The following is a 24,284-nucleotide window of genomic DNA, read 5'->3' as shown; positions in this document are numbered from 1 at the left end:
CACTGAGTGTTTTTGACCTGACTAAATCAGTGGTCCTGCTCTTTCAGACCCAGCAATGAAACTACAGGTGCAGATAAGACCTCCCTACCTGTCTACAAGACAAATACTACTACTCGTTCAACCTAATGAGAGTAGGTCACCCTGCTGAGACCTCCATTTGATAGCAATGCCATGCCGCAGTTGTAATAGGAGGAAGGGTAGTGTTTTGTGGGGGATGTAGGCTATAGAAATATTCATGTACATCTAGGGATTGTGCCATAGCAATTGTATCGAAAAACAGTGGAACAGAATGGGCGCTTGTTCTTTCATAAAAACAGTGATGTAATCTTTTGTTTAAAGGGGACATTTCACAAGACACGGGGAACTCAGCGACACTTGCTACCTCTTTCTCAGGTTAAGAAAAAGTGTCTTATGACAATGAATGTCCATTCATAAGACGCAAAACAACAGAGAATTTTGTCTCAATGGTTAAGAGCTAAATAAATGCGGATGATGTTGTCATAAAGGGTACATTTCACAAGACTTTTTTAAGATGTCAAATAAATCATTGGTGTCCCCAAAGTTGGTATGTGAGATTCTAGCTCAAAATATCATACAGATAATTTATTATAAAATCTTAAAATTGCCACTTTGTAGGTGTGAGCAAAATGCTACGTTTTTGTGTGTGTCCTTTTAAATGCAAATGAGCTGATCTCCGCACTAAATGACAGTGCCGTGGTTGAATAGTGCAGATTAAGGAGCGGTATCATCCCCTTCTGACATCACAAGGGGAGCCAAATTCCAATTACCTACTTTTTCACATGCTTGCAGAGAATGGTTTACCAAAATTAAGTTTCTGGATTGATCTTTTTCACATTTTCTAGGTTGATAAAAGCAGGGACATGAAAAGAGTCTGGTATGTTCATGGTATGTCCCCTTTAAAGCATGCTCAAAAATTTTAAAAACTGCTCATTGGAAAATATAAATAAACTCATAAACACATAGACATAAAATTTACACTATACAAATTTTGTTTTTTTAACCCATGGTTGGGTAAAATATGTGCAAACCCAAATATTGGGTTATAAATAATCCTATGATGGGTTGTTGAGTTGAATATATGCATTTTTGTCCATATTTGAACCAACTATGGGTTAAAACAACTCAACATTTTTTAGAATGTGGGTTGTTTCAAGGTCATATGGACATTTTAAGTTAAATTACATTAGCTGTTGGGTTTGTACATATTACAACCATGAGTTTTTGGCTGTATAGTAGTTGTATAGTATTATAATTACATTTCAACATGCTTGCAACATTTATTAATCCTATACTTGGATTAATCCTTCATTGTTTTACATTTAGCAGACACTTTTGTCCAAAGCGACTTACAAATGAACTGTTTTCAAGTCAATGATGTGTGTTAACATTAGTGCTATAGTTGCAAAAGGATGAATATGCAAACAATTATTGGTATTATTTTATTATGTAAAAATGTTTTCATCATTATTGCATTATGCTAATGAATGTTACCTTACTGTAAAATGTTGTCAAATTATATTCTTGTTTTTAGAATATTTATATTATATTTTATTTAAAATATATCCGTTATAAAGCATCCTGATCAATTGCTCGCATAAAAGTCTCACAGGCTGTACTTTGTTCCTTATTTGTTCCCTGCTCTTTTCCCATTTGTGTCGGTGATCTCGGGGTCATCCAATAACATGGCAATTCCAGTTAAACCAGTCCCATGTCAGAAAACCCCTCGCTAGCTGTTGCAGCAATATATGAGCTGAACTCATTAATATTCTGCGGCCGTCTTCAGTCTACGATCTCCCAACAGCCGATGCGCGGCATCATTTCATCTCTCCGCAGATCATCTAACAGCAGCAGCCTGTTGCCCAGTCACGATGAACAGTCTGATGCGTTGACTATGCTCTAAACAGGCCGTCCTGTGTTTTTTGGGGAGGTGGGGACTGGAGGCAGAGATTTGGGGAGGGATGAACTGACCGTTCCGCTCATGTGACGGTCCGATGCCGTGCGGTAAGCATGTGCGCGTTGCGCGTTTGACTCGGACCGGTGACTTGGCGGCTTTGACGAGCAGGTTCGCCTGGAAGAAAGAGCTTTTGAAATCCACATCTCTAGGTAAACACCTTATTATGGATGTATTTTGTTGGCGTAAAATTCGTAGCGCAACCGATTGAGCGGTTTTGGGGTCTGTAAAGATGACAGAAGTGTTAGTTGCATTTGGATCGTTTTGAAATGGCCATGGACTCGAACCGGAATCTCATTGTGCAGTGAGGCTCTGCTGGGATTGTTTGGTGCGCATTTCTGTATATGGAGTCTTGTGTTAGCCTAATAACTGCTTGTGAATTAACATTTGCTAATATTCTGCATCATTCCTCTCTCTCTCTCTCTCTCTCTCTCTCTCTCTCTCTCTCTCTCTCTCTCTGTGTCACACACACACACGAATCAGCCTTTATTTATTATAAGCAGCAGCTCTACAGGAGAGTTTGGGACGCTTAACGCTATCACCATCCGTGAAAGATAACTGATCTCTGTCTGTTTTATCTGACAGGAGTCTTAAGGATATAAGGCAGATTAACATCATGCTATGCTACAGGGCTCTTTGATCGTTTCTCATCATATTATTATAAGGTAAGAGAGGCTTCAATGATTTTTCATCCTTCCTTCTGAACATTTGCCTTGGTAACAACACACATACTGATCAAATGCATAGCTTGTAATGCACTGTAAATTACTTTGGATTAAAGCATTTGCCAAACGCATAAATAATGTAACTCAGATCACATTCATTTTCACACACTCATCTAATAGCTGGATAAAAACAACAAATATTCTTTACTTTAGAGAGCATCAAACAACTTCATGTGGTCATTATCATATTTTTTTTTTATTTGTTTGCATTCCTCAATAATATTATACAAATTACACTATTTTCATAGGCAGTTCGCTTTAAAAAGGTCCGAATTTACCATATAGATACAGATATTTATACATTTGGTACCAATGTGACATTTGATGTACTAATATGAACTCTCTAGGAGCAAATGTGTACTTTTTTGAAAGGGTACCGCCCCAGTGACAGGTACTTTTTGATCATTGTAATACCTAAAAAATGCAACTCTAAAGGATTTCAGGTGTATAGAGATCATAACTTTTATTTATTAATTTATGACTTTTATTTAAATCTATTTTTTATTCAAGATATTTGATCAGTATGTCTATTCTCTGGGAATCGAACACATGAACACATACTCTTGTGGTGCTTCACAATGCCATATAGAAGAACCAATGAAAATCTTTAACATCCAAAAACTCTTTTTGTTACACAAAATGATCTCTGTAGTGAAAAACGTTTCTACAAATTATTAAAAGTAAGAAAGAAATAGTTTTTAGAGGTTCTTTGGGGAGCAAAAATGCAACATGATCTCATGGGAAGTCGTGTTATCGTCACGCAAAATTTGATTCATTTATTTGTGTCCATGGCACGAAATGCAACTTTTGTTCGTGCCTTGAGCACGTATGTCTTTTTCGTGAAACTCAAACAAAGTTTTATAAATAGTTTCTCATGTCCGTGGCACGACTTTCTTTTCGTGTCATTTTATGTATTGTTTTCAATTTTTTTTCTATTTTTAAATCGTTGCTTGGGGTTAGGGTTAGATTTGGGGTTTGCGTTAGGATGTACTTTTATGTATTGTTTTCTACATGTTTTTCTTCCGCTTTTAAAACTATTCTCGCCTGAAGATGGGGTTAGGTGGGGTTTGGGTAAGGATGTCTAAAAATTTAACAGAAAGTGATTCTAACCCCAACCCCAAGTGACAAAGGTAAGAAAATATGAAAAAACAATGAGAAAACAATACATGAAATTAATGAAAAAGAAACATTCACGAAAAAGACATTCGTGCTCAAGGCATGAAAAAATCTGAATTTTGTGCCATGGACACAAAAAATTATTACAATTTTGCTTTTCTATAACACGACTTTCCATGAGATCAGTCTGCCAAAATGTTATTGTATGTCATTGCTGTGAAAACCCTTTATTTTTAAGAGTGCAGTCTTGAACAAGATCCACTAGTCGAGCTTGGACCTTACGGGTTACAAAACAGAGTAAATGTTTCCTTTACCCTGGGGTTCGTTTGGCCTTGTTGTTCATTAACATTCAGTCCTGAATAAAAAGACGGCTTTCCTAAAGCTTTAGACAACTGGAAGGGACCTCTCTTTAAAGATGCATCATTTGTGAGTGCCGACCCTTCTTTTTTTTGTTGTTGATCCCACACAACAGTTACGTTGAGAAGTGGAGGGTCATTAAACGTTGGTCTCCAGGGTCCATTGTTTAAGGAATGTTAGTCAAAGTCTTTAACAGAACCCCCAACTAAATGCTTTGTTCTATAGGACAATTCCCCACTGGTTTATCCAATGAGGATGCAGGGGGAGGAAACCGGGTCTTGGGTCAAGTGGCGAGACACTGACATATGTAGCTGACAACTTTTTCAATCAGGGTCACATGGTGGAGTGTTTTTGAAAAGTGGCAGTGGACCTTTGATATATGGAGGGCATGGGGCGTCCCCTTTACCATCTATTTGTTAAAAGCTATGGTGTAGCATCCTTATCTCTGGCTTTTTAACCTCTAAACATAGCATTCTTAAAGGATTACCTTTAAGTGTCTGTGATAAAAGACAGTCATGTTTGTTTTTGTGCATTGGGATCTTATGGATGAGAATATTCTAAACAGTGAAAAAATTATTTATTCAATTTACTTAATTTTTAAGGTAAGTGGTCGCAATCGATTTATTTAAGGTACAAAAGTTTTTTGTTTTGTTTTGTTTTTAAAAATGTTTTTGTTTAAATGTAGCTTAAATAAATTGATTGCGACCACTTACCTTAAAAAAAAATCGAGTAAATTGATTTTTTTATTACTTCATATCATAAACATTGGCCACCATTAGATTTGCTGACAATATATAATTATTTCAAAGTCTATTATAGCAAAAAAATCAGGAAATGTGTATGTGGTGTTAAAAACAGAATAAAATGATAAGCTTAAGTGTCAAGTATTTAGTATATAAGCTCCTCTTATCTTTGAGCAAACCTAGGCCTATACCTTAATTAAATTAAAGCCTAATTTCTAATGACTTCAAGACTTCAGTCTCCTCAAAAGAGTTTAATAGTTAAACTAAATACTGACTTTTTGCCATTTTGTTCTGAAAATTGTGTTTTTTACATTTTGAGTCTATATTTCCTGTTTTTTTCTGTTTGTATCTTAATAAAGAAAAAATATGGATGGTCATTACTTTTACAAACTTTACTAAAACAACAAAGCTGGTGGTGGCCTAAGACTTTGCACATTTCTTTTACTTTACGTTACATTGTTTTCAAAAACACAATTTTGATCCCTTGTTTTTGAGGGTGATTATGGATGATCCTCCGTGATCCCCTTGAATCGGGGTCATTTCGGAGTGACAGTAACCAGATCAGGACAACAGAATCAACTGTCTTCACCTCTTGCTCACACCAAACATCATTCATGTGTCAATGTAATCGTCATAGCAACCTCGGGCTTCCTGTCGCCTTATAAAGTTACCAGAACCGGAAAACACGTCATCCCAGTTAAAAACAATACACGCATCTGGAAAAATCCTCAGTGTTGTTTAAGGTCAGGAGCTCTTTCAATCTTATCAGAGTATCCAGAAAGAAAAGACAATGCATAAGTTTCCATTCTCCTCTCTCTTCCTTTTCCTCAACTATTCCCATTAAGCAAATACGATCCCATATGACCCAGAAAAGAGCGGTTCAGCATGGTATAGTATGTGTCTCATGTCTTAATACTCAGTAGACCTCCATAAGTGTAACTCAGCAGAAAAAAGGGATAGGTGCAAGGGAAGAAAAACAAGTTTTTTTTTCCTGTATATGGTGATGTGCGCTACAAGTTTGACGCTGTGTTAGATGCTTCATAATAGTTGATTTTCCGTGCTGGTTCAGGATAGTTATTTGTTAATATGGACATAACAACAGCATTGGACGCACCAGATACTTAGTTTTTTTCGTGTTATAGCAAAACTGCTAATTTACAACACCTATCCATTTTGGTTTTGTGTTGGTCAAGTATGGGCCAGCTGATGAAGCTGTGAGGAAATTTTGCTGGTTAAGTTAGTAGAGTTTGTTAGCTGGGTATAGGGCTGTCATGATAATGTAATTTGGCTGACGGTTAATTGTCTTTTTGACGTTTTGTTGCTTTGACATTTAATTCTCATATTTTTTGGTTTGTTCATGAAATCATTTTCACACATCCTACTAAGGTCATATATTAGTAGGCTACTGGGCCACATGTCTGTAGTGGCTGCAAAAAAAAATTCCTTACAAATCCTTAAGAATAACATCTTTACCTCCCCCTTTTTTTGGAATTGCTGTTTTGGAAATGTATGTTTTTCCTGGCAGTTAAAAGTTTTGCAGCATTTCTTTAAATGCGCTTTTTTCCACTGAATTGAATGGCTATGGCTTTTTTTGCGTTACATTGTCACACTTGGTATTAAGATGTGTTTTCATCCATCGGATCACAAGTGGACGAGAGAGACACATTACGTTTACACCTGGTATTTAAATCCGTCTCTTTTGTCCACTTTCGACCACTTCTGTCTTGAATACTGTGAGGGGACGGTCCGTGAGACGGTGGGCGAGTCTCTCTGCTGCCATTTAAACACGAGCGGGAGTAATTATGAGTTTATATGGACGCAAACTAATATTATGTCGGAGTCCACTGCTTGTTTAGCAAGTAAACATGCTGCACAGAGTTTTGTACATGTGTATGTTAGAGCTTTCTCTGAATTTTCAGCGCAATTGATGAAATACGATCGTGCAACTTTCACGCTTCTAAAACGAAACTACGGAGAACAACCGCAGTAGTTTTATCAATGAAAGGCTAAAAATAGTGCTGTTCACCGTATGTTCACGGCAGAAGTAAAAAAAAGACGTAAAACTTGTGTTTAATACCTCAGATAGATAAGTGGGCGGAGAGAAGGCGGTCGCGTGTGGCTGTTCGAACGCATTCAACCACATGTGCGTTCCGCAACTCCAAAGCGATCCGATCGAAAGTGGTTTCGACTACCTCTGGATGTGGTTGAAAGTGGTAGAAAGTGGACGCGTTCAAAACGTTTTGAACACCGTTTACACCTGGCATTAACGTCGTCCACTTGTGATCCGATCGACGAAAACGTGATTGTCTCATTTATACAGGCGCTGCAGCTCCCCCTTGTGTTTTTATAGAGATGTGCAATCATTGCGGTGATCTGAAATCATTGCGTTGAGGTCAAACATTGCGATGAGACGATTATTTAATCATTGTGACAGCCCTAGCTGGGTAAAACCAAAATTTTTTGTGTATTTCCAACCTTTAGTAAATGTTTTTCAAGGGCTTGATGACATGCCTGTCTGATAGTACACTTCCTCCCATTTCCTGTAAGAAACTGGTGATCGTATCAGCCCGAGCGCTTTCCCTTAGGAGAGATGTTAGTCTTTGGTCAGTAGAGCCGAACATTAACATTTATGGGAATTAAGGAGTGAAGAACAAAACAGGAGGAGACAGAAAGTCCATATCCAGAAACATTCAATATTTAGAGGTTCACTAGTTCACTATTAAATGGAAAACCTGTCAAAATGCATTCACTTCCATTTCCATTTATTGATGATGACAGAATAAATGAATGATAACATTTCTGTCTGCACCTCACACAAAGTTATCGTTCTTCATGTCAACTTTTCCTTTGTATGCCATATAGTAAATCATACAGTGTGAGAATTAGTATCATACAATTTATTTTTTTGGCTGAGTTTGCACCTTCTAAAGTCATATTATCTCTAAATGTTTTCCATCTAATGTGATTTAAAGGCTCTGAAATATTGAATGTTTATCATGCGCAAGGTAACATCCGCCTACTTAGATTTCTTGATGCAGTTACATAGCGGGTGTCTTATATTACCCAGAGGGCAACACTGATAGCGACAGCAGGTCTTCCCGTGTCCCCGCTGGCATAAAGGGCAGCTGAGGAGACAGACAGCCGCAGCAACAGACAGCCAGCTATTATGGCGATTAGTGAACGAGGAATGGATGAGAAAGATAAGAGGGAAAGCGGGTGGAGGAGAGGGCCAATGGAGCGTGTGTTGGGGAATTCCTGGCATTCCATGACTGCCGAACACTATCTCAATCTTGGTTTCCTGATCCTGACTGGCCATACATCCGTGAACACGTTTTCATTCTTACAATTGCACCACGATACTATAGATAGTATACTGGCTTTTACATGATCTTTAGTAAAGCTAGGCTTCATATCAAGGGTTTTGTTATTTGTTGGCCTCAGGCTGTCAGAGCGACTTGCTTGATCAAAGCACCTGAGATTTAGCAGTGCACCTCAGCATCGCTTGCTCCAACTTCAAACAAGGATTTAATAATGTAGTAATGCAGCCTGGTGGGTCTGTTTATTTTAACAAGCAATAAAGTGTAAAATGTGGCTACAGTTATAATAGGAATACTTGGAATATAGGAACACTGGTGAGTAAATTGCTTGGATTTGGGAACATGCGTTTGTAATGATCCTTCGGTGATCTGCTCAGTCAAGTGTAGTTGCAGAAATCCATCCTGAAGGTTTTCTTAAGTCTTACATCCCAGATTTGTCTCCGTCTGAATATGACCTCAGTTAACCTCATGAAATCCCTGTTTTGTGCACATTTGCATGCCTTTGGAGATTTTCCTCTATATCAGACTTCCTCTAAAAATCTTCTTCAAAGTTCTGAAATGAAAATTAAACATCAAACCTATACATAACATCTTGAAATGTAAACAGCAAGTGAAACCAGCAAAATTATATTTAATAAATCTTAATGAGAATTATCAAATGAATAGGAACATATGAATCTGTACCAAGAATCTGCTTTGGCATTTTAGTAATGTGGGCCAGATAAACGACTCTTTAATAGGATTTAGTCTGACTGGATAGAGGGGTGAGGCAGATTGGGAATGAGTAGTTGGGCTATACCCCCCATTATTTTAAAGCCCACCCAGAGCTGTCATGTGATCGAGGGACAATGTTGGCAGGTGTCTGGCACTGATTAGACTCTTTACTAAGACCAAACTCAGCAGGCTACCCAAGCTGCAGGATTATAGATGGACTTAATGGTTAAAGGGTCATAACCCTTGCTAATAAGCCACCTTAAAAAAATTGTACAGAGTCAGAAACAATGTATTTTTTGAGAAAAAATTTCAAAGTCCGGGTGTTTCCATGGCAATCACGGCAAGAAATGGGTTTTTGCATATTTGCAATACTTGATATTTCTGAAGGCCTTTACTGTTTTATCAATGAGATTCGCCCACTGTATACACGCCACTGTGTGACACATCTCTAATTGTGAGGATTTATTGACTGTTAGACTGATAATAAAATAATACCTCCTTATCATTCTGAGTTACATATTTTACAAGTGTGTTTTGGAAGATGTTGCAGTTTTTAATGTAGGCCTATTTAATTCTTCAAACAGATCCTGGTGTGCTCTCTAGGGTTTGGTATTAAGAGCTTCTTTCAAGTATTTTGCTTGATCACTAACTTAAGCCTATTAAGCCAACATTAAACTGAAAGAACGCTTTAAAGAAGTTTGCTGTCTCTCGCTCTCTAAATTCTGCTTTCCCCCCAGTAACAAGCTTTACTAAACATAACAGAGTTTTTAAAAATTAAGTTTTGTTAGTTGTGCAGTAGAGTGCACTAAAGCATGTGTCCAAATCCACTGGTAGTTTAATGACGGGAGAAATGGTTTGTGCGCCTGGTGCACGGTCTAAAAGGGTTGTTTGTATTCTCATAATGAGTAATTTGTGTGTTTTGGGCATAACGTGCAATAAACCAATGAGAGTCTCATCTCCCATCTCCTTTAAAAGCCAGTTGCGCTCGCACCATGCCGATTCCCTGTTTACGTGGGGGAGTTTGTAAGCGAAAAACTGTAAGTAGAGGAAGAAGACCACCACTTTAAGATTGAAGTTAAAACATTGCGTTGTTTTATCATTGAAATGGTTATTTGTGAAATTAAAGCTTTGCTTCTTTTCAGTCATGGAGTATTAAGTAAAATCAGCTGGTAAAGGATGATGCATAATCACTGGAACCTCAAAAAGGTTTAATAAGAATAATTTACAAATATGCAAAAAAAATTGCAACACTTCACTTTATATTTGTAACAAACAGGAGATAAAGTATTTACAATCGTGTGTAGAGGCATTTCAATACTAGGACAGCGCCGTAAGTGTTTTGAAAAATATTACTTATAAATAATTTTCATCTCACCATACCCAGAGGTACAAAGTCATCAGAGGCGGCCTTAGCTATGTTTCAACCGTTTCAATTGAAACGGGCCCCGCCCTAAAGGAGGGCCCCAGCCCGGCGCAAGAATGTTTGAACGTGGGGCTATGATTCCTGCACGGGGGAGCTCACATTGTCAGTGCCTGTGGATGTTAAGCAATCACATATCTTTCATTTTAAATCAATTAATTTCTACTCTTTATTTTCTCTCGGACGTTCATACGCGCTTTAGCCTGTAGAAATCGGATTATTAATATGAAATGAATGTATTTTATAAAAAAATATAGAACTGCATTAATATTTATTATATGTCATTTAAATTATTTTTAAAAGTAATTTCTTTCATTTTTATAAATCAATGTAGAATCGTTTACAGCAGCATCACAGTGCTTCATAAAAACTCTAAGAAAACGTGCACATGTGGATAATTCTAGAGGTTTAATTATTCTTTAGCATCGGGATCACTAGACGAGAGCTTAATAGCCTTATTTTTGTGAAAACCGACATTTCTTAAATGTGTTACCTGTCGTAGTTAGCCCGTGCGCATTCATTCCGACAAATTTTCCGTCACAAATGGAGAGAATATCAATTTGAAGTACTCATCGCTATATGCCCTATTTATTCCCTTCAAATATCAGAGCTGTGCAGAGAGTTGCGCAATTGTGTCTCATTGCGTGACTGTGACCGCTAAAATACACTTGGAGAATAGAGCAATGAAAGCAACATCATTTTCATTTTATCTGGAGTGAAAGTTTAAGCGGCGTTCCCTTCCCGAAGTGCCCTTCAAGGGCGCAAAAACGCAGTTTTGAATTCGACCATGCTCTCTCTCATCAGGCTTGTCTGTGCAAGTGCGATTCCAGGTTTTTAATAATACATTATTTTAGGGACTGATTTCAATGGGTTTTTTTTTAAATAATATTATTGGATTTTATACTAACCTTAATGCAGTATTTAATTGTATTTAAAATATGTGTATAACATCTGTGTGCATTTACTGACTGCCTTTAATATATTTTGTGCATGACGGCATTTTCCTCTAACGCAACATCCACACAATGTTCCATTAAATGAACATAATGACCAAGAACTTTAGATAAATGAGGGGTGATTTTTTTTTACAGTGGCTTGGAAATCGTCTATTTTTGTTTTGCTCCCGCATAACAATGTAAACTGTTTTTATAATAGACTATTGAACATAGATGCCGTCAGCTCTCGTTCAGATTTTTATTGAGCACGAGGTGACAAAATCGCTGGACAAAGATAAACTTATCAGGGAATTCTCAGCACCCAAACACAGAAAGGTGGATTTCTAATAAGGTTTAGGTGAAATCTACGCTCGCCGCCAGGTGAGCTGTCTACGGTGCTGAAAAAACGCGGAGCCCATCCTTATTTATAAGTTCGGTTCAGTGTCAGTCAGACACTTGTCTTGTTTGCTTTTGTTAAATAATTCAAGTTGAGGGGATGTTTGAGATGTTTTTTTTTAAGTCAGCCCAGACAGCTGAAAATATACTGCGCAAATCAATTAAGCAGAGAATTTAGCGTCCATGAAAGGGCGAGGCATAAATAAGGTTGGATCATTTCTTTTGAGCTGCCTGTTCGTGAAGCTAAAAGTGCACGTAATAAAATAATATACCGATGCAAACCAACAGGAATCCTTGCTTTTTGCTCTATTATGCTTATGTTTTATGTGGGTAGGGCCTCCTATTAGTTATTGAAACGGGCCACCAGATGCTTAAGGCCGGCTCTGAAAGTCATCATATCCATTAAGTTTGTGGGGTAGCATTTAAAACATTTAAAAATAAGTGCAATATTTGCACTTTTTATAAGCAAAAAAATAGCGTTGGTGTCCTGTTTATAGGCGCATGTTACTAACTTTTTAAATAACAAAAAAAATATTGTGCCATTGACTTTAGACCAGTTTGGGTTTAGTTGGTCTATAAAATAGCAACAATGCGTCTAAAAACTCATCATCTTCAGACCAGCATGCCCTAATAGGTTAATAGGTTAATCTAATAGGTTAAATGTAGCAGTGATTAAATAAATCCCATTAGCTGTCATCAGCAGCACAGGGTTTGATTTTACCTGAATCCTCTGCTACTGCAAAATAAGGGCTTATGCTTGTTGAAATCGGTTTATGAAATTAGTCTGATGAGATCTTGTTTGATCGCATCAGAGTTTAAATAGTTGCACAGACATACAATTATATCTGCATAAAGTCCAGTTTACTTTCACCAAAAAATACTCAAATAATGGACTCAAGCTGTCTGGGGCAGTACCTTTTAAAAGGGTCCTATATCATTTGGCACAGATATGCATACATTTTGCACAAATATTTAATTTGAGATACTAATGTGAACTCGCAAAGGTGTACTTTTTGAATTGGTATTACCCAATTGACAGCTTGGGACCATTTTTTCTGACAGCGTGTAGGGTGACTGACTACTGTATATATGGTTTCATCGGACGCACGTGCGTTGCCGCGGTTATGCATCTGGTTGGAACTTTACTTCCGGTCCTGTTTGTTTAATGGTCTGACTAGCGGCTAAACTGAACTCTGGAACAAAAACCTCGTCCAAAATAACAAATGTTTTGGTTTCCTAAAGATGAGGGGAGACAGCGATCGTGGATCACTGCTACGTACGTGAAGGGAGGTTTGGCAGCCGGTTTGTAGTTAACATTGGATACATTATAGTACACATTTTAAACAGATAACGTTACCTCAGTGTAGTTTTTTACGCTTTAGCTATAAAATATGAACAGTAATCTACTTGTTGTTTATTTTGCTTGTTATTATATTTATAAAATACTCTAAAAAGACTCTTGTTATTGAGTCTTTGCAGAGTTTACCGGAAGTTATGTTTGTTTCACGAAAGCTGTCTGTTTATGTTGTTACTGTTAGAATCGTCTATAAACTGAAATCAATCACACTGCTACAATAATTGATGTAAAATATTATAACCAAGTAAAAACAGTGCTTGTGTAGCTTGGTTGGTTGCACATTGGATTTGTAACACAAAGATCATGGTTTGATCTTCAGGTAACACACATAATGTACTGATACAAATGTGTATAGATTAAATGCACAAGTTGCTTTGGATAAATGTGTCTGCCAAATGCTTGAATCTAAAGACATCCTTACAGGGGGTGTTCATGTAATGAATGACCCACCCATTTACTCATTACGAGAATAGGAACAACCATTTTAGACTGTGGGCCAGGCGCATAGACCATTTTTCCCGCCGTTAAACTAGCAAAAGTGGATTCGGACATACAAGTATACATAGACCATCATGGGTATGTATTTTACTTGCTAATAAGTCCCACAAACTAAATCTTTCACAAATTTTCACAATTTCACAAATAAAGTCACTAAACTAAAGTCCCAACATTAGTTATTCCTCAAAATAATTCATTTCTACAGAACCTTATTAATATAACTTTATTTCCACTATTATAAATCCTGCTTAGCCCGATGTGTGAAATTACCTTTAAAAGCCTGCCAATCAGATTTTGTCATCAGACAGTGGATGGACAGTGGGCATCTAAAGGTGTAGTGATAAACTTATGTAGCACAAGCTGTAAAACAAAGTAAAGGTTTGAAAATAGTTTCTGCCAGCAGTGTTCTTGAACATCTTGATCGTGAGTTTGATCGTGAGTTTGATCGTGAGAAAAAAAGGAAAATGAAGACGTACAATTGGAAAAAAAGAACAGTAAGCAGGTGTAGAAATCAATGATGAATTAAACATTTACAACCTGTTGAAACAGAGGGCAAAGGACAGACTCAGCGAGATTTAGGTGTCAGGTACAGTGATCTGGACAGGAGGTTCGAATTACAGGACATCGCAGAGGGTTTGATTCCAGTTTCCTGTTATTTATTCTCTCTCCTTTTTTTGTCATTTGAAGACCATTTCTTTGTTGTCTTTACAATAATAACTTGTATAAACTAGACAGTTTTGTAATTTTTGCACATTTATCTTCTCTTTTGCACAAGTCTACTCTAACCTTCTTCTTGGCCAACTTTTGAAATGATGTATTATGGCACTGCTAACATTGTAGGCTCTATATGAGTTTATATTCTTCACATTGGTAAGTGGCTTTGGAAATAGTATCTGATAAATGACAGTAAGCGCTATGAAGGACAGATAGATAAAGGTTCACAGAGGGTAGCCAGATGTACAGTATAGGAATGACCTAAAATAAATCTGATTTTTGTTTCAAGGTATAAATCATCAAAGATATATTTGACTCAGGATTTTGTATAGATTTTTGCCTTTAGATTTGCTATTTTCATTTTCCTTTATAGTTGTCATAATACAGACAGAGAAAAACATATGGGGGGTTTAAATTATAGAGACTTGGGTTTTGACGCATATAACCTTAATAATACTCGTTATACTTAACGCATAATACTCGTATATTTAATCATCATCTGTTTTCTCTCCTTTGAATAAACATGCAGGTGCATGATTACTGTATATGTGTCTAAAACACTGTCTCCTTAGCGGATACAGTAAACCTGGCTGCTAATGTGATATGACATTAATATTGAATAAGATAGAGAGAAACATCAGGCTGGCAAATGATGCTCCATATGCACGGCTGCTGACTATAATAAATAACACGTCCACAGTGGGGATATAAAATGCAGACACTGTAAATGTTCATGTGCGAGTGAATTGAGATAAAGGTACATGGCAGTTTTGCCTGTACTAACTGCATCACCATGGATACAGTGAAACATTTATCTCTAAAGGGAGGGCCTGTAATGGTCTGAATCACCTTTTCCTCCATTGAGAGTTTTATCTACCAAAGAGAGATGCACGGATGACGTACGTGATACGATTTCAAAAATAAAAGTGTTACTTGCCATTAAAGAATTATTTTTGGATAAACGGTTCCATGAAGAACCTTCAACATCTGAAGAACATTTCTGTTTCACAAAAGTTTAAGCTACATTTCTGTCTCCCTACATTTTAAGATTTTAAGAATGTAAAAATAAAGAAACTGAGGGCTTCACTAAAAGGGCCTAGTGACAGCAATGCTTGGCTGGATGGGGGACTTAAGACCATCGCAGGGCGGGCTAAGCCCCCCCAAGCCCCCCCTTGATGACATCCCTGGATGAAAGTATAATATGCATCGAGATTTTTGATGGAGGTGTCGTTTAGCGGCTTTTGCATCTGAGCTTTTCATACACAATAAATATTGGTTACTACTGGGAGAGGAGAAGTAATACGCGTGCAAATTTAGGCGGAGGTTGGTGTGAAGAGACAGTCTCTAGAGTAAAGGTTTTGACATTTAACTAGACCAGCCGTAAACATACAGAGTAAAGCTATTGACATTCATTCTGTCTGGCAGAGATTTTCTTCAGACTGATTTTGTTCTGCTCACCCCGCTCTCCTGCAGTCTGTCATATCACACAACACATTCTGCTGCATATAACTCTGTCCTCCTCAAAGTAATAGGCAGTAATTCAGCCCCGAATGTTTCCAGGCAGAAGTCATAAGCGTAAATTTGCTTTGGCAGTAAAGTATCCTAATTACTAAAGTTGCGGAGAGTTAGATGGCTAAGTTTTTTGAATCTGCAGAAGATGATACTAAATCCCTCGAAACCCCATTACTGTAAGCCATTACCTCTCCATTAAAGAAGAGTTTTATTATACATTTGAGGAAAGATTTGAACCCTGAGGATTGCAACATCAATATTTCTGTCTTTTACTTTTCATTATGAGCATCATATATTTACAGATTAAGTATATTTAGTATTATTACATAGCTTTCTGAAATAGTTGATTTTGATTGGTTAAGCACTGCATATTTAGGCTTTTTGTATCAAATCAATATTTAATGTTACTTTATTATGTAGTCTCAGACGTCATGCCCACAGGCCATTGGCTGAACATCTGATGCATATAAAACACTTTTAACTTTTTTGCTATTGGTTTTAGAAACGTTTGTGAATGATGGTTGCACACAGTCTGTTAATGGGGCGACCTAAACATGATGCGACACAACGCGAAACGTGATTGGTTGCATTACCTATCAGGGATATGAACTCTTGGGTAGTCTTTGGCCATTTAAAGCTGCCATGGTTCCCAGACCTTCAGTAACCCGTAGACTACTAAGATAATGGTGGTACATAACATTATTAAGATTAACATTAATTTCATCTAGTTCTTACTTTTCAGCCTAAATATGTCTTTATTTTGACAATTTGTGATCAAATAGTTTATTTCAGGAGGCTAGTTAGTTTATTTCTTGCTGTTACATTGATGCTACAGTACGGCTTTCAACAGCCTGATATCAAAGGAATTTATACTTGTTGTCTGAGTTCGACTGAATTCGTATAAAGTGAATGGTACAAAAACATATGATTATTTGAAAGAAAACGAATGAAATCCCACCCTAACCCAACATCACCGAGTGAAAGCAAATCGTACAAAAATGTGCAAATGTGGTCATATACGTACACTGTAAATGCAGCATGAAAAAAACGTGGTTTTGCAAGTCAATTCAATCTACTATTTTATGTTTTGACCTGTAAGTAATTAAGACATAACTTATAAAAACAAGTTCAAATTGGCGGGGTGCATGATCTCTGAAAGCCAATGTTGATATTTGAAATCACCTAAACAAACACGCCCCTATGGAATCTGGACCTTCTTTTGATAGACACATACAAAACAGTGGCGGCTCGTGAGTGCTCATCCGAGGGGCGCAAATTCAAAATAAGAGTTCGAAGTATTATATGTGTTGCTTGTGTTTTCAAAATATGTGTTTGTTGCGTCATGTTAACCATGTGCATCACGTGTTTTGTCAAAATAAGTGCCTGCTGCACACGCGTCAAAACCGTTTATGATAAAAGAGACAAAGTACACGCAAGACACTCCCTTAACAGTAAACTCTGATTAAGAATGAGATTATGTGAGTATCTGGCAAACGCGAACGTCTCTTTTATCATAAACCCTTTAGACGCATCTGCAGCAGGCACTTATTTTGACAAGACACGTGATGCACACAGGATCTCACGACACGCAGAACACATATTTTGAAATAAGGAACCAAACACATGACGGGCTACATACATGTTGTGATGAACTTCGCATCGAGCGCCTTGAGAAAGAGAAGTCACAGGCCGCCACTGATACACAACCCATGCAATGATGACGGTTAGTAGACACGCCCCTTACTGCTGATTGGCTACAAGTGTGTTTTGGTACTCTCATTTCCAAAGTGTTTTTCAAAAATCATGCACCCTGCCTTTAAAGTAGCATAAAAACATATGTTGATTTGAGAAAAATGCTGCTTTTTACAGTGTATTAATACGAATGAACTGCTTGGTAAAATACGAATGAAGCGCCTTGAGATTGTTTTGCTTTAGCACACGCTGTCAGTATCTTTCGTTGGTTCACTCCATTAATAAACAATGCTAAATCTATGATGTGATCATACGTGTGGCTCTCTATAGCCCTTTTCATACAGAAATTCCGTAAAATACACGTAAAATGCATCCTGGATTTTTCCGGAATAGTTAGAGTTTTTGTTCGTTCACACTGCCAAGATTACACGGCATCTGATGGTCCCGGAAAGACACGTGACCTGTTGAAAGTCCCGCCCTCTCTTCTACGCAGCGTCTGAAGTTTGCATATTATTTATTATTTCTCTCTCCAGAAACAACTCGCGTGCATTTTTGTTTATGATAAAACTATAAAGGAGCGCGTGAATGCACAGTTCTATTCTGGTGAATGATCTCAGCTTCAGAGTGGATATTTGACAAGCTCCCTGATTTCTGCTTTGATACAGTTTTCAGACATTTCTCATCGTGATTGTTTATATGCATTTAAAACCCGCATTTTGAGGAGCTGAACAATATATCTCGTTGGGATGACATGCGGGTATTTTCGTTTATTATAGCTCAAATGAGCACGTGACGCGATATTCTTTTATGCTGCTGAATGATCTCTGTTTCAACGCAGTAAGTAACGAGCTAACTTACCTGATATCCGCTTCAGTCTAGTATGCTGACATTTCTCGTAGTGAATGTTGTAAATCCCTGATTTTAAAGAGTTGAACCAACTTCATGTTGCCATGACACGCGCGTCCTCACTACGGCACGTGCGTCATTGTTTATGCGTCTCATATATCATTTCCTGATAACTGCTTCAATCTAGTTTGCAACATTTCTCGTGGTGAATGTTTATATACATGTTAGTTTGCAACATTTCTCGTGGTGAATGTTTATATACATGTTATCTCTCGTTGTAAGGAGCTGAACCATAATTTGTGTTGTGATGATGACGCGCGCGTCCTCACTTCGACACGCCCTTTATGGCATTCTTGTTCACACAGAGGGTTACCCGCGTATCTTACTAGGTCCTCTTTCCGGCAACGATCCCAGAAGATTAACGGAACGAGTTTTTGTTCACACAGACGCTTGTCTGGCAATTTTACGGGTATTTTCTGGGACCAGAGGTCTGTGTGAATGAGGTTTATCTTACACCACCCCTTTATATTCTCCATCACTGTTTATTATTCATTTATTCAGCTGTGACTGATAACAATGTCTTCATCTCCATCAAGGCCTGTACGCACGCATGAGAACACTCAACCGTGCCCCAATCCCCCAAATCCCACCTTAAATTTTGGCTAGGGAACATCTGAGTGACCAGGCTGGCATTGGGTTAATTAACAGGCCGACTGCTTGTGTTGATTGCTTTATTATTTGTGCGATAAGCATCTGGCTGAAACATCAGATTGATGTCATGGATTTGACATTAATCCCGGCTGAAGCCGTTTAATACCAGCAGTGAACACAAATCAAGGCCCACGCGGTCTTTAAAGTGTTGCTTTGTTTTAAGACTCAGTCGTGGTGCTGCCATAATGAGGGTGTGGACCCTCATGCCCAGGTTTGCCATTTAGGGGCTATTTGAGATTGACCTTGGGATTATTGTGTTGCATATTGGGATCATTGGGATTTATGTTATGCTGAGGGTTTGTAAGAATATTCAAATTATTCACTAAATTGTTTTGTGTTCAACAATGTAAGTTTAAATGAAACTTTTTTATGGGTTTGCCTATTTGCCATTACTTTGTAATTTCCACAGTAATTTCAGGATTTTTTGTAAGTCATTAGTCTCAAACTAGATTCCATGGTGGCAATTAGACCCCACCAGAAATGAGTCTGTGTTAAAGCACAGAGTAAATTATTACCTCAGATAATTTCTGAGTAAACATGATTAGAATGGAAATGTTTGAAATGCTATTTGGCTGATGAAAAAACTGCATAAAATAAACCTTAATGCGATCATCTTTGTTTGTTTATTTATATGTGTTGTGACTAGCAAGGAACTACACTTTAAAGATTTATTTAAATCCACCTCTTAATGTTACAGCAGAAAAACAGTAAGACCAGACACAGGGTGAAACTCCACCTATTCATAAACCTCCCACTGACACAAGTCTCTTTTAAACACACATACACACGATATGAATCACATTTGCCCTTTTATTACGTCTCGCAGGGGTAATTTTTACCCCATCCCCCATTGGACCTGATTCAGCAGCTGTTTTGGCTGTATTGGCCAGTGCAGTTATTTAATAAAGTTACCCACTTTGCTCTACAGTGAAATGTCATGCGATAATGTATCTACCAGTGTTTGAACAGGGAAAGGTCAAAACTGCCATCCGGGACAGTGACAGACACACATATAGTTTTGTGTTTTACAGTATTGCATTAACTTTGAGTTACATAAGTTGGTTGTTTGTTGCAATACGTGATGATAGTGATAAATTGCCAGCCTACCAAAAAATCATTAGGATATTAAATAAAGATCATGTTTCATGAAGATATTTCGTATTTCCTACCATGTATATATGTGAGACAGAGAAAAGCGCAGCTGCTTGATGCACTGGATTTATTTCAGATGCTAGTCCAAGACGCACGCCTTATGTCCATGTTCATGCAAGAAGGAATCCTCTCTCTACAAGCTCTCTCGTGTAAAGTGAAGCCCACAAACCCCCATGCGAGAAAAAGCACGCAATGTGCATGTTAATGTGAAACTATAATAATAATAATAATAATATTAATAGTAAATATTAATGGCATAGCATTTTTTTGTCTTTCAAAAAAAAGTAAAAATCGAGAATTGAATCGAGTCGTGACCTTAACATCGAACATGTAATCGAATCGAGGATTTGGAGAATGAGTATATATATATATGAGTATATATATATATATATATTTTTTTATCATTAGTAGTATGTGTTGCTAGGGACATTTTTCATGTCTTCCACGCCGCGCCAAACGACTCATCCGTGCTGGGAGACCTCCAGACTCGCGTCAACACGTCTTCACATTGACTTAACATTGAAATCACTCGCGGTTCACGCCTCTACCGCAGCTGGTGTAAACGCAGCATTAGTCTGTAGTATTTTTTCTCAGTTTTAAAGCTTGCCAATATACGTATATGGGTTAGTTCACTTATTTTTTTGGCATAATATATGAGTGTGTGCTGTGTGTAATTATTATGTATATATAAATACACACATGTTCATGTATGTATTTAAGAAACATTTACATGTCTATATATATATTTTTTTTATATTTTTATATATTCTATATTTTATATAAATAAATTAAAGTTATATATCAATAAAAAATGAATATCTGAAATGAATATATGTAGAGATCGACCGATACTCATTTTTTCAAACCGATGCCGATAACAAATATTTGGAGGCTTATGTGCCCGATAACCGATATGCTGAACCGATTTTTATTTACTGTTATACTTCTGATTTTGACATAATAATTACTACACTACTGAACTGAACAAACCCTTATAATAATAATCATCATCACAATCACTCCCTCTTTGCATACAAAGTCATAAATAGAGGGGTCTGAAAGAGTGAAGAATAATATTAATTTAATGAATAATGTAGAAACTATATTCCCAATACATGGACTATTCCAAACACCCCTATCATTTCGTCAGAAATGGACTGATCCAAAGTTCGCGCAGCGGTTTTCAGGTAACAGAGCGGGAGAGAGAGAAAAGTATAGCGGAGTTGGCTGCTTGTTATACATAGTTTATAGAGTAAAACAGGTGGATTAAGTCTCTTTTTTGGGATATAATATCGTTGTTTTGACCAGCAACCTGAGCCTTCAGCAATCCAACCAGTAGTTAGCAAAGAGATTTTACAAATAATATCACTGACTGGAATACTACATTCAGGAAAGTAACAAACAAAAAACGGCTTGTATATCATCAAATTTCTTAACTGGTAACATTATTTGATTTCAGAATAATTAATATTTAGTTGTTTTAGCTTATGAAATGGCTGTAGACAGCGCTGTTTATCTATGCATTTACTCCCGCATTAACTGTATTTAACTGTGACCGCTTGCGGAGGTAATAAATAATTAATTAATATCCACAGACATTTATTTAGATATTTTAGCAAAATAATGTTTATCTGGTAAATGTTAATAGGGTAAATCTTGTTAAAAGTGGTAGATGTGCTTTAGCCTCCGGTAAGTGATCAGCAATATGAACGTGATTTTACGATGCTAATGATAAGCATAAATAACAGAAAAACGAATTTAATTTAGCGTTTTTAATTCCACAAAGCATTAATTCATGGCTGTTTTATTCATGCAAAGCTACGTCGTTATTGGGACCGGATTTGATGGATCAGCCAGCGTGACTCTGTGAGTTCGTCTCTATTCTTAGACAAGCTGCATACATTGCTTTTAATATATCAACTTATTTAACATAACATACATTAATGCACAAATAAGCTGTGCTATAAATGCCTCATATGCAAAGTAAGTATACTGAAAGTCCTTTTAATAAAGTCGCGTCACTCCGCTGTCATATTTGCTGTGCACGCTGCTGCTGCTGTGAGCTCCTCTCCTCAGATGCGTCCAGCGCGCAATTTTCTTGTTTATCGGTCAATCCGATATTACAAAACAGATATCCGATCATCGGAAAATGCTCAAATATCGGGGAAAATATCGGAAAACAGATATATCGGTCGATCTCTAAATATATGTATGTTTGTGTAGTTAAATATACAATATAATCACACACACATATATTATGAAAAAAATCTATTTTATTTTGAATTCGATTAATTGTGAATTAGCACTTGCCTAGCACTAATTTTTATTCATTAACCTCACCCTAAGGAGTTAACAACAAATTTTCATAGTTCGGTTTTAAACTTTAACAGTTTAACATTCACTTTCTTTTTACAGAAATAAGTATGAAAATGCTATATTTCTCCTTTGTTGCATTAAAAAATTTTTTTAAGGTTTGAGATGATATTTTTTTTCGTTGAACTGTTCCTTTAAATCTAGATTGCATGAGGATATTCTATTAAAATATTGTCAGGCGTCTGTCTTTGATGCACTCATGTATTATTGCTCTATAAGGAAACCTGTGTTTGGATATCAGTATGGTTACAGCACACATTTCTCCGAGGCTCTAATCAGCTGTGAAGCAGCAGCCCCCTTTTGGAAAGACGAATGTGATAATACATTAATCTGAATGAAAGACATAGTTACGTAACTCTCCTCCTCAAACACACTTCACTATCCTGCTTGCTTTATTGATCGTGTAGTAGGAATTTCTTAGTGCTTCCCTGTACACACAAACACACTTTAGGCTGCAGATGTGTCCTTCAGCTCTTTAGGAAGCCTCTTACAATGCCCAAAATCCCGCACAACACATCCTTCCGACTGCAGCCTCCATTCCTGCTATTGTCAGCATGTCAAGATTGTGCGTCAGGAGGTAAAATTAGCAAGCTGTGAAAAGTGTGGCCTTTCCTGCCGTACAACATTCGTTTGTGACTGGATTGTTTCTGGGAGTATAGATGAATTTTTTTTTTTTTTTAATATATGTGTCACAGTTGGTGTCCATATGGACTATAGGTTTAATATAAATATATTTACAGATCATAATAATCAGAAAGCTCTCAGTTACATGAATTAGTAGAGGAGAGGGTTTCTTTATACATTTTCATTCTGTCCTTCCCTCACCGTTGGTGGTGCATTAGTGGCTTGGATAGAAAAATAATAGAAAATTGTAATAATTAGGACTTATATAGTAAACTATTTTATTATAGTGATATCTAAGTAAATATGCTGTGTATTAGTACAGTGTGATGTTATTGGTTCATGTAAATTGTGCTGAAGAAAGTCCTTAGTTACTGAGTTCACTTTGAATGTCATTGTTTTACTACCTTCATCCTGTCATTTTATTACCTTGCATCCTTCATTTATTTATCAGCAATGGCTGATATTATGAGGCTTGTTCTAAACCTTTGTAGATTTATGTTTTTAATATCCACTGAGCCAAGAAGTATATTTTGTTTCGGATGCAATTATGTTTTAAATGATTTCTTATCACAACACTATGAGGATATACAGATTGGTTGAAAACTAGGCTATATCTAATAGCAATATGCATTTATGTTTTTGCTTTACTTAAAATGTTTTCTCTTACAGTATAATGAAATTGCCCCCTTTACTGCAAATACATTTCGATCCCCAGAAGACACGATATCATTGATAATCTGTTGCAATTATTTAAATGCCCTGTGAGCAACACCAAATGCTTTCAATTTTTCTACTCACAAACCATTATCATAATATATGAATCATTCATAAGAAGGGGTAAGCTGGCATAATCAAACTCACCCTTGGGATTTTAACCCTTTTAAAGTGTGTTAAGAGGAGGGCTTTTAAACTCTAAATGTCCTAAATTCCAACTCGAGATTTCCAATCCTTTCCCTAGAGATTTTTGTAGTGATTTATATGTCTGGCCAAAAGCTAATGGTTGGATTTGCCATAGCAAGCTAGCTTTGAAAGCATCCTACCCTCCCATCAAAGTGCTTCCCAAAGTCTGCTTTTAGCTCATTCTTGATGCATAAGGTAGTCTCTGTTTGT

The 24,284-nt window shown here is 37.0% G+C and overlaps 1 protein-coding gene across 2 annotated transcripts in view; it reads left to right on the top strand.

Annotated features, from left to right (window-relative positions):
* The first annotated feature begins 1,811 nt into the window (after positions 1 to 1,811).
* The window catches only part of tmem108 (transmembrane protein 108), a 59,971-nt gene continuing 37,498 nt past the window's right edge, over positions 1,812 to 24,284 (top strand). Inside the window, exons 1-2 of one of the 2 annotated variants that reach the window (XM_065294896.2) lie at positions 1,812 to 2,124; positions 2,558 to 2,637. The gene's annotated coding sequence lies outside the window, so the exon portion shown is untranslated. Of the gene's footprint in view, positions 2,125 to 2,455; positions 2,638 to 24,284 lie in introns of those variants that run through there. The other variant, XM_065294897.2, reaches the window with a different exon arrangement.

This window comes from Paramisgurnus dabryanus, chromosome 22, assembly GCF_030506205.2.
Source record: "Paramisgurnus dabryanus chromosome 22, PD_genome_1.1, whole genome shotgun sequence".
Lineage (NCBI taxonomy): Eukaryota > Metazoa > Chordata > Actinopteri > Cypriniformes > Cobitidae > Paramisgurnus > Paramisgurnus dabryanus.
The sequence above is the reverse complement of the archived record's forward strand: the minus strand, read 5'-3'. Positions and strand labels throughout refer to the sequence as shown.